Here is an 11,634-nt window from a genome sequence, read left to right on the forward strand (position 1 = left end):
CCATCAGGCATACCAGTGACAATTAGGCCCGAAAGCATGCAATGGAGAGGAGCTCGAGAGGGGTGCGTCAGTGGGGCTTATAAACCACTGCACGCCCCTCTCAGCTAGCGAGGTGGGACTAAACATTTGGGCAGGGGCAGAACGAGACCTTTGGTCCCTGTTGGTGCCACCAACCGGGACTAAAGGGGGGCATTGGGACCGGTTCGTGGCACCCACCGGTACGAATGCCCCCCTTTGGTAACGGTTGGTGCCACGAACCGGGACCAAAGGCAGCCGCTTCCCGCCTTTTGGGCTGCCGAAAACTGACCTTTGGTCCCAGCTGGTGGCACCAACCGGGACTAAAGGGGGCATTGGTCCCGGTTTGTGCCACGAACCGAGACCAATGCCTCGTCTATATAAGCAGGACGTGTAAATTTTTCGTTCAGTTCCTCATTCCCCCGCTGCGACGCCGACAGGCTGCCCCCCTGTCTCGCTGTCGCCGTCGTCGCCCCTGCCTCCGACATGCCGCCCCAACGCCGTCCCAAGCCGCCCCGACGCCGTCCCGCGCTGCCCCGACGTCGTCCCGCCCCAGACCGACGCCGTCGCCGCCCCGCGCCACCCCTGCCCCGACGCCGCCGGCCCTGCCTCCTCGTCGTCGTCGCCGCGCACCCTGTGAGCACTGCCCACCGAACCCCTCCTCCTCCCTGTAATGGCCGCCGCCACCGCCGCTGCCACCGCGCCCCTATATATAGATGTTGTAATTTAGTTGTATTAATTTGGATGTGTAGTTTAGATGTGTAGTTAATTTAGTTCTTGTAATTTAGTTGTATTAATTTAGATGTGTAGTTTAGATTTTGTTCATAGAATTTTTATGATTTTTTCTGTTGTATTTTTGTTCATAGAATTTTTATGATTTTTTTGTTCATAGAATTTTATTTGTCAATTTATGTATATGTTCATATTGTGTATGTATAGGAAAATTGTGTATGATCAAAGTCATTTATGTATATGTTCATATTTAGAAGAAAAAGGAGGGAAAAGGGAAAATAAAAAGAGGAAGAAGGAGAAGAAGAAGAAGAAGAAGAAGAAGAAGAGGAGAGGAAGAAGAGGAGAAATAAATAAGAAGATGAAAAAAAAGAAAAAGAAAAAAGAGGAGGAGAAAAGAAATTTATTTCTTCTTCCTCTCCTCTATTCCTTCTTCTCTCTATTTCTTCTTCTTCTCCTCTATTCCTTCTTCTTCTCCTTTTTTTTCTTTTTTTTCTTCGATCTCCTCCTCTATTCCTTTCTTCTTCTCCTCTTTTTTTTCTTCTTCTTCCTCTTCTTATTTTTTTATCGGGTATGTCGTTGTCGATATACCCCCCTCCCCGATAACTTTTAGTAAGTACTACTTAGAAAGTGCTTAATTAATTAGTACTTGAACTAATTGATTTAATAAAACTACTTTATTTTATTATATATAGAAGTAGTTTATTTTTAGTAAGTACTACTTTATTCTATTTATAGTAGGTGCTTAGTAGTTGAACTACTTGATTTAATAAAACTAATTTATTTTACTATAGAAGTAGTTTATTTTTAGCAAGAAAATTAATAGAACTAGTTTATTTTTTAGTTAAAGTAATTATTCCCGCATCGACGTCGACGATGCCTATCCCGCATCCTCGTCGTCGAATTGGCGGAGGAGGCCGGCTTGATCAGAGGGGCCATGTCCGGGACTGGGCTCCGCCCGAATGGTTTTGGGATGTGCTACCTTCCGGGGGGTGTAGGTTGGTGAGGAGCCAGCCCGTCGTTGACCCGATCCTTGTTTGGTGGCGGTCGTATGGGCCAGTGACGGTGCCGAGGCTTCCGGACACCGCGGAGGTGGTACGTCACCGTGTCAGCGAGGAGGACGAGCACATCTGTCGCTTGATACGTCTCCAATGTATCTATAATTTTTGATTGCTCCATGCTATATTATCTACTATTTTGGGCAATATTGGGCTTTATTTTCCACTTTTATATTATTTTTTGGGAATAACCTATTAACCGGAGGCCCAGCCCAGAGTTTCTATTTTATGCCTATTTCAGTGTTTCGAAGAAAAGGAATATCAAACGGAGTCGAAACGGAACGAAATCAACTGGAGAAGTTATTTTTGGAACGAAAGCCACCGGATAGACTTGGACTCCATGTCAGGAGATACGGGAGGTGCTCACGAGGGTGTGGGCGCCCCCCCCTAGGGCGCGCCCCCCCCTAGGGCGCGCCCCCCTGCCTCGTGGGGCCCCCGTAGCTCCCCTGACGTACTTCTTCCGCCTATATAACTCCACGTACCCTAAAACTTCCAGAAGGGAGAATAGATCAGGAGTTCCGCCGCCAGAAGCCTCTGTAGCCACCGAAAACCAATCTAGACCCGTTCTGGCACCCTGCCGGAGGGGGCAATCCTTCCCCGGTGGCCATCTTCATCATCCCGGTGCTCTCCATGACGAGGAGGGAGTAGTTCTCCCTCGGGGCTGAGGGTATGTACCAGTAGCTATGTGTTTGATCTCTCTCTCGTGTTCTTGAGATGATACGCTCTTGATGTATCGCAAGCTTTGCTATTATATTTGGATCCTATGATGTTTCTTCCCCCCTCTTATCTCTTGTAATGAATTGAGTTTCCCCTTTGAAGTAATCTTATCGGATTGAGTCTTTAAAGACTTGAGAACACTTGATGTATGTCTTGCCGTGCGTAACTGTGGTGAAAATGGGATATCACGTGCCACTTGATGTATGTTTTGGTGATAAACTTGCGGGTTTCGTGACATTGGGAACCTATGCATAGGGGTTGGCACACGTTTTCGTCGTGATTCTCTGGTAGAAACTTTGGGGCACTCTTTGAGGTTCTGAGATTGTGTGATGCATATCGTATAATCATACCCACGGATACTTGAGGTGACATTGGAGTATCTAGGTGACATTAGGGTTTTGGTTGATTTGTGTCTTAACGTGTTATTCTAGTACGAACTCTAGGGCTGTTTGTGACACTTATAGGAATAGCCCAACGGATTGATTGGAAAGAATAACTTTGAGGTGGTTTCGTACCCTACCATAATCTCTTCGTTCGTTCTCCGCTATTAGTGACTTTGGAGTGACTCTTTGTTGCATGTTGAGGGATAGTTATGTGATCCAATTATGTTAGTATTGTTGAGGGAACTTACACTAGCGAAAGTATGAACCCTAGGCCTTATTTCCTATCATTGCAATACCGTTTACGCTCACTTTTACCATTCGTTACCTTGCTGTTTTTATAATTTCAGATTGCAAAAACTATTATCTACCATCCATATACCACTTGTATCACCATCTCTTCGCCGAACTAGTGCACCTATACAATTTACCATTGTATTGGGTGTGTTGGGGACACAAGAGACTCTTTGTTATTTCGTTGCAGGGTTGCTTGAGAGAGACCATCTTCATCCTATGCCTCCTATGGATTGATAAACCTTAGGTCATCCACTTGAGGGAAATTTGCTACTGTCCTACAAACCTCTGCACTTGGAGGCCCAACAACGTCTACAAGAAGAAGGTTGTGTAGTAGACATCATCGCTACATGGTTGCGTTGGAGGGCAGGTTCGACAATACCTGGCAGGTTCTTCAGGGATCTCACTGGAGCGATCCTGTGATGGTTCCTTCTCTTTGGGTGTCCAGCGCCCGTGCTGATACCCGTCGGGCGCTACGGTTCTAGCTGTACTAGTGATGGTATATGTATGATAGTATTCGAGGTGTATTAGTGATAATATTCGACGATGTACGGACGCAAGAGATGATGTAGTTCTGCTTATAATTGAATGCATCCTAATTTTAATACTACTTTATTTTGCGATTTGATTTTGCTTATTGAATGCTCAAATTGGAAAACTACTCCTACTTTGAATGCTAAAATTGGAGAGCACTATGTAAGGCGTATGCATATGATTAGTTGATAGCTTATAGGGTTTTTGTTTTCGCAGAAATCTAGGAGCCCCCCTCCATCATCCCTGTCGTCGTCCCCGTCACCAACCCCCTCTGACCTCGAGGTGAGACCAGCCCAATCCTTTTTTAGAAAGATAATTAAACGATATTTCGGGTTGACTTTAAGTCTGTCGAGTCTCCACCATATATGAGAGGACGAAGAAGCCCGACTGTTGTCGTGGGGGTCGTTTCTCCTTCTTCTCCGGGTGCTAGACCTTTGTTATGCACTAGGGGAATAAGGAGTAATGACCATCACCGACGGTCGCAAATGTCAGAGAGGAATCAGTGAGGGGGAGTTCCACCATATATATATGAGAGGACGAAGAATCCCAACTGTTGTCGTGGGGGTCGCTTCTCCTTCGTTCCCGTGTGCTAGACATTTTGGTGTAATGCACTCGGGGACAAAGTGAGGAGCGACCATCACCGAGAGTCGAATATATAAACCACATGAGCTGAGAGTTTTCAAGAAAAGACTCGACAGACCGATAGTCAACCCGTGATGAATAATAATGATCTAATTTAGTTTCTGTAGTACATATATTTAATTGTATAAATTTAATCTTTGAATTATGAACGTAGGAAATGTCGTCATCAGACGACGAAAGTCTCCTAGGGGAGTGCAGCTGGTGCCACGACGATCGAGGTCTGTGCGACATGCCTCACCTGGACGATGATCGGTGCTTCAGCATTAAGCTCGAGGAGACCTTCGATGTTGAAATGGTACGCAATGACGACAAGTGTTTTTTCGTAATTAAGCATGACTACAACTATTTCAACGTGTAATTTTCATCTTTTACAATTCGGGTAGCTTATCCCATGCCATGCAAGGCGCTATGTCTTGGAGATGATGGGTTTTCAAGACCATGAAAGTTTTGAAACAAAGAAAATTCACGTAAGGACTCATCATGATGTGGATTTTGAAGTAAAGCTGTACAATTCTGAGAGCGTAACCCATTTTGGTTGCAAAAACGGGAAGCACTTTGCAAGATGTATGGTTTTTATGAGGGTATGCTTGTCACCATGGATCTTGGTGATCCTGAAATCAAGCAAGACAATATGGACATTTGGGTCCTTGTTGATACGCCTCCAATTCTACCGCTATGTGAGTTTAGTTTCTCAAACATAGTTATTAGCTAATTTATATTGTTTATTTCAAAATAGTTGACAGCTTATTTCCATTGACGGCTTATTTTCATTCTTCAAAGAATGTGCGGGAGATGGTAGACAAAACCCACTACACCGATGGCTCCAAATTAACTTACAAGGAGAAAAATCATCTGGTCGGATTTTGTACTGACATTGAGAATTACAATATCTACAATCAAACTCCTCAACATTATGGTCAATACGTGCCACTAGTGCATGTGTTGAACTACGGTAACTACCATGGAGATACCCTGGTAAGATTTTTTTACTATTACAACATCCGTGCATATTTTGCATACTTCTAAAATTAGTACATCATTGCTAACTATGAAGTTATTACTATGTTTTTCAACAGATAATCCCAGAGAATTGTGTGCCTCATTTGATGTATCAGAAAGGTAGCCTTAATGTTTTGAACATACAGCCAGGTCATCGTACGAATCTCAACTATCCATACCAGATTTCTAAAAGGAATGGAGACATGCAAATCAAAGGATGGAAAAAATGTATGGACAGTCGTAAGGAGGTTCTTAGAAGCAAAAGGAAGCGAAGCGCAAGAATTGGAGACAGGATGATCTCCATTCTCCATAATGGAGAGTCAGGGTCTATATTGTTTTATGCTATTTTACCTTAAAAAGGGTATTTAGGTCCTATCTAATACTGATGATCGTGTGCTAAGAACAATTAAGTAGGGTTGGTTTGATGACTATGAGGATGATGATCGTATGACTTGTTATTAATAACGAGTAGAAGTTGTATGATGATGATTAGTAGACTTGTTATTATATATGATGATGCATGATGCGAGCATGAAGAGTTATTATATATCAGCGGGTGAAACGAACATGCACCACATGTTGCATCACTTCAATCTAAGTCATGTTTAGGCATAGCAGTAGCATGGAGATAAGAGAGGACACATGTCTCTAGTAGCTACCTATATATACCAACCTAAATTAACCCCCAAAACCCCTAAACCACCTCCTTTCAAAAAAACCAGCCCCTGAAATGCTGACGCGTGGAAGCTTATTGGTCCCGATTGGTGCTATCAACCGGGACCAAAGGCCCTCGTGCCTGGGCTCGCCGGAGCGGCCACGTGAAGGCCCATTTGTCCCGGTTAGTATAAGAACCGGGACTAAAGGTCTAGGGCATTAGTAACGACCCTTTAGTCCTGGTTCCCCAACTGGGGCAGATGGGCCTTATGAACTGGGACAAATGGCCCTTTTTCTATTAGTGCAATTGAAAGTTGTAGCAAATGTGAACTGGAGCTGTTGTGGAGCAAATTAGTAATAGTTGGCTACTTTTTTGTCACTGCTACTTTGCCACCTAGATAATACTACTACTACTTATCGTGTTGCTAAAACTTCGTGTTCTGGACAATTTGTTGGTGGATGAGCACTATGTGATGCCTTCCTAAGTGCTCTACAGATATTGCTACTTTGTACGGATGCTTTCCAAAGTTTAGTTATTTGCATCGCAAAAGTATATACTGTTACTCCAGGATATGACGTTCGATGGATGTGGAAGTTTATTTTAACTTGAACTATTATGTGCTTCCAAAGTATATACTATACTATTTTTTGTATGCTGCTCCGAACTGCTGTAGACTAGTACCTGCTTTATTAATTAGTATGCAATAGTAGTTTTGTCTGAGTTTGGAGTCTCAGTTAGTGACTTGATTAAGCATCTTTGGCCTGTGTGCAGAGTGGATCATTGGGTGGATTAGTACTTAAAGTCCACAAAAGTCAACGTCTTGGTTGTGATAAAAATTGTTTACTGAGAATTTTTTGGAAAGTAGTTCTAACTTTTTTGTTTCATCTATAGGGTACAGTCCCATATATCTTTTAACCAGGTTCATGGTGAAGCCCAGGGTGCTCGTCGGTGATCACAAGAAGCAGGTCGTCGAGAAGGAGCTTGGCGACATGGTGCAGCTGTGTGGCCAGTTCAACTACCTATATTTAACCAATTGAATGAATGAGATAAAAAAATAGTTCACCTCATCCGACAGCCTCGTCCGGCAATTTGTTTGGGTTGGTTTGCTATGCAGTACAGGCGTGGCCACCACCAATGCACTGTGTGGTTAAGGGTGATGGAATTCAACTCAGACCAACACCTTGGTCGTTCTTCTGCTGCCTGGCAACGGGTGTGTACTTTAGACTATTCGTAGCAATGGTAGCAAGCTGTTCAATGTAGGGTTCATGCAACATATAATGCAAAGTAGGTAGGTGCAGGGAGAAAGGTACTTTATTTGATTTAGTTCTCTCATGATGCTTGTGTATTTCAATCCTCTAAGTTGCATTTCAGATGGCCAATAGTATGATTTTTTTTCAATGCTTTTACTGGAATTTTCAATGTCTAGTTGCATTTCTTTTGCATCTGCTCACTGATAGAAGAACCCTGCTACTACTTCTTGGTGGGAATGGTTTGACATGTATGCCACTGCCTAGTATCATAAATATCCTAGCTAATTGATGACCCACAAGTATAGGGGATCTATCGTAGTCCTTTCGATAAGTAAGAGTGTTGAACCCAACGAGGAGCAGAAGGAAATGATAAGCGGTTTCCAGCAAGGTATTCTCTGCAAGTACTGAAATAAGTGGTAACAGATAGTTTTGTGATAGGATAATTTGTAACGAGCAACAAGTAACAAAAGTAAATAAAGTGCAGCAAGGTGGCCCAATCCTTTTTGTAGCAAAGGACAAGCCTAGACAAACTCTTATATGATGTAAAGCGCTCCCGAGGACACATGGGAATATCGTCAAGCTAGTTTTCATCATGCTCATATGATTCGTGTTCGGTACTTTGATAATTTGGTATGTGGGTGGACCGGTGCTTGGGTACTGTCCTTACTTGGACAAGCATCCCACTTATGATTAACCTCTATTGCAAGCATCCGCAACTACAACAAAAGTATTAAGGTAAACCTAACCATAGCATGAAACATATGGATCCAAATCAGCCCCTTATGAAGCAACGCATAAACTAGGGTTTAAGCTTCTGTCACTCTAGCAACCCATCATCTACTTATTACTTCCCAATGCCTTTCCCTAGGCCCAAATAATGGTGAAGTGTCATGTAGTCGACGTTCACATAACACCACTAGAGGAGAGACAACATACATCTCATCAAAATATCGAACGAATACCAAATTCACATGACTACTAATAGCAAGACTTCTCCCATGTCCTCAGGAACAAAAGTAACTACTCACAAAGCATAAACATGTTCATAATCAGAGGGGTATTAATATGCATATAGGATCTGAACATATGATCTTCCACCAATTAAACCAACTAGCATCAACTACAAGGAGTAATTAACACTACTAGCAACCTACTAGCACCAATCCCGGACTTGGAGAAAAGAATTGGATACAAGAGATGAACTAGGGTTTTGAGAGGAGATGGTGCTGATGAAGATGTTGATGGAGATTGCCCTCTCCCGATGAGAGGAGCGTTGGTGATGACAATGGCGATGATTTCCCCCTCCGGGAGGGAAGTTTCCCTGGCAGAACAGCTCCGCCAGAGCCCTAGATTGGTTCCGCCAAGGTTCCGCCTCGTGGCGGCGGAGTTTCGTCTGAGAAGATGGCTTCTTATTTTTTTTCCATGGAAAGACTTCATATAGCAGAAGATGGTCACCGGAGAGCCACCAGGGGGCCCACGAGGTAGGGGGTGCGCCCAGGGGGGTAGGGCGCGCCCCCCACCCTCATGGGCAGGGTGTGGCCCCCTGGTGAAGTTCTTGCTCTCGGTATTTTTTACATATTTGGAAAACGTCTTCCGTGGAGTTTCAGGACTTTTCGAGCTATGCAGAATAGGTCTCTAATATTTTCTCCTTTTCCAGCCCAGAATCCCAGCTGCCGGCATTCTCCCTCTTTATGTAAACCTTGTAAAATAAGAGAGAATAGGCATAAGTATTGCGACATAATGTGTAATAACAACCCATAATGCAATAAATAGCGATATAAAAGCATGATGCAAAATGGACGTATCACTAATAGATCATGATTTTCTCTCTTTTGCCTATGTCTCTTAGTGTGTTCCCCCTTCCTCTTTTCATATAGCATATTCTGAACATCATATGCTTTCAAAAATGTGTCATGCAAGTTCAAGTATAACTACTGCAGGAGTTCAAAAATCTAAACAATGTAAGATCAACCCAATTTCAAGAACTGTTTTCCTTCATAAATTGTATTTTTGCTAGTTTGTTATTATGGAAAGTACAGATGCACATTGTTGTGTAGTACATGTGTCCATTGATGTGTTTGAATCCCTTCTGTTCACTTTGATTCCTACAGGTGGTTCAATGTGTCGAGCGGCAGCGGCGCTTGATCCCTAGTGGTTGCCCGCGCAAGGAGGATATAGGGACGCTACAGTGGTGGAGTTAGTACATGTAGTAGCTAGCTCAAGAAAATGTATTGTCATGTAGCTTTGGTCTTACCATTGTGGTTTGTTGATTTTTTCGCATGTGTTATTGCATGGGAAAATGAAAAGGAAAGGAGTTTTCTTTTTACAATTGATGATGGGATTGCATGGCTTCATCCAGAAAAAAGTGTTATTGATAAACCAGCAGCAAGGATGATATGTTCATGAGCTGAGTCCACATGTTGTCATTTGCAAATCAATTTCTAAATGTGAGAAAATAAAAAAGTGAGACTCTGAGTATTGGTTTCATTGCACAAATAAAGTTCACATCCATGCCTTCTCGGACCTACATGTTCTACTTCTAATTTTACTGACACACTTAGTTTAAGTTTCTTATTTTAGTTCAGTACAATTTCTAATTTTAGTTAAGTTCAGTTTAATTTGTTCTATAAAAATATAGTACAACAGGCAATTCTACTGAGTGTTTTCTGTTGATATGTGCCCAAGAAACAAGAGATTCTTATGGAGTACAAGCACCAAGTTTGCAAACTATATATGTTGTATGATATATATTCTGTTCCTGTAGGAGGTTCAAAGACTGCCATGTAGCAAGTTCAAGAGTTTAGTTTCATGAAAAAAGTGATTTCTTGGTCAGGATTTTGCAGGATCTTTGGGTTAGCAATGGTTACTTGGTTTACCCCCGGTGCTTGTCAGCAAATCGGGCGCTTGGCCAACCACAAGGCAATGCCACCAGGTAGGGCGCGAGACGGCTGCCAAGCACGACATGAGCCTTTCCGTCCCCATTGAGGGAGTCCTGGACTAAGGGGTCCTTGGGCGTCAGGCCTGTTATCTATGGGCCGGACTGATGGGCTATGAAGATATGAAGACCGAAGACGGTACCCGTGTCTGGATGGGACTCTCCTTGGCGTGGAAGGCAAGCTTGGCGAACAACTATGAAGATTCCGTATTATGTAACCGACTCTATGTAACCCTAGATCCCCTGGTGTCTATATAAACCGGAGGACTTAGTCCGGATAGGGGATACTCAATACCTTAGTCATACAGGCTAGAATTCTAGGGTTTAGCCATTACGATCTCGTGGTAGATCAACTCTTGTAATACTCATATGCATCTATATCAATCAAGCAGGACGTAGGGTATTACCTCCATCAAGAGGGCCCGAACCTAGGTAAAACTTCGTGTCCCTTGTCTCTTGTTACCATCAACCTTAGACGCATAGTTCGGGACCCCCTACCCGAGATCCGCCGGTTTTGACACCGACATTGGTGCTTTCATTAAGAGTTCCTATGTGCTGTCGCTGAAATGTTTGATGGCCCCTTCAATCATCGATAATGGCACTGTCTGCGGAGAAACTTTCCTCCCCGAACAGATCTTTGTGTTCGGCGGCTTTGCACTACAGGCCAACTCGTTTGGCCATCTGGAGAAGATCGAAAGCTACACCCCTGGCCATCAGGTCAGATTCAGGAGCTTGAACTACGTCGCGGACGTCCGTGGAGACTTGATCTTCGCTGGATTCGATACCGTGGTAGCGCTCCCGATCACCCTGATAATTATGACTTAAACTATCATCGGGCCGCATTCAGGAGATTGCTCCTGTAACCACTCTGGCCCTAGAGTTGGAGCAGGCCGCGCCACCCAAAGATGGGAGGATTAACCCCACCACAGAGGCCGCAGATTCCATGGCATTGGAGCCACATATGGACCTGGTCTCACTCGATGCTTATGCCACCGGAACACCGGACTCATCTCCGGCTGTAGGTTCCGAACCACGCGAGCCCGCGGACGCCGAGCTTGATCGTTTATCGATCTTCGAATTCAGCGCCGCAGACATCTTCCAGCACTCGCCTCTGGGTGACGTGCTAAACTCGTTCAAAAGTTTTTCCTTAGCGGAGGACTCTCAGCCGAACTATATCCGGCTCGAACTAGGGGCTGACGATGGAGAATTTCTCTTCCCATCAGCCACCCACTTTATAGCCACGGTCGAGGATTTGACCGATGAACTTGATTACGACTCCTAGGACATCGACAGTATGGACGACAATGCCGGAAAAGAAGAAGACCAGAACCCACCGTTCACTGGACGTTGGACGGTGACTTCCTCGTATGACGTATACATGGTGGATGCACCAAAGGAAAACATCCGTGACGACAAGGAAGACCCA

This window comes from Triticum urartu, chromosome 5A, assembly GCF_056163025.1.
Source record: "Triticum urartu cultivar PI428250 chromosome 5A, HENAU_Tu73, whole genome shotgun sequence".
Lineage (NCBI taxonomy): Eukaryota > Viridiplantae > Streptophyta > Magnoliopsida > Poales > Poaceae > Triticum > Triticum urartu.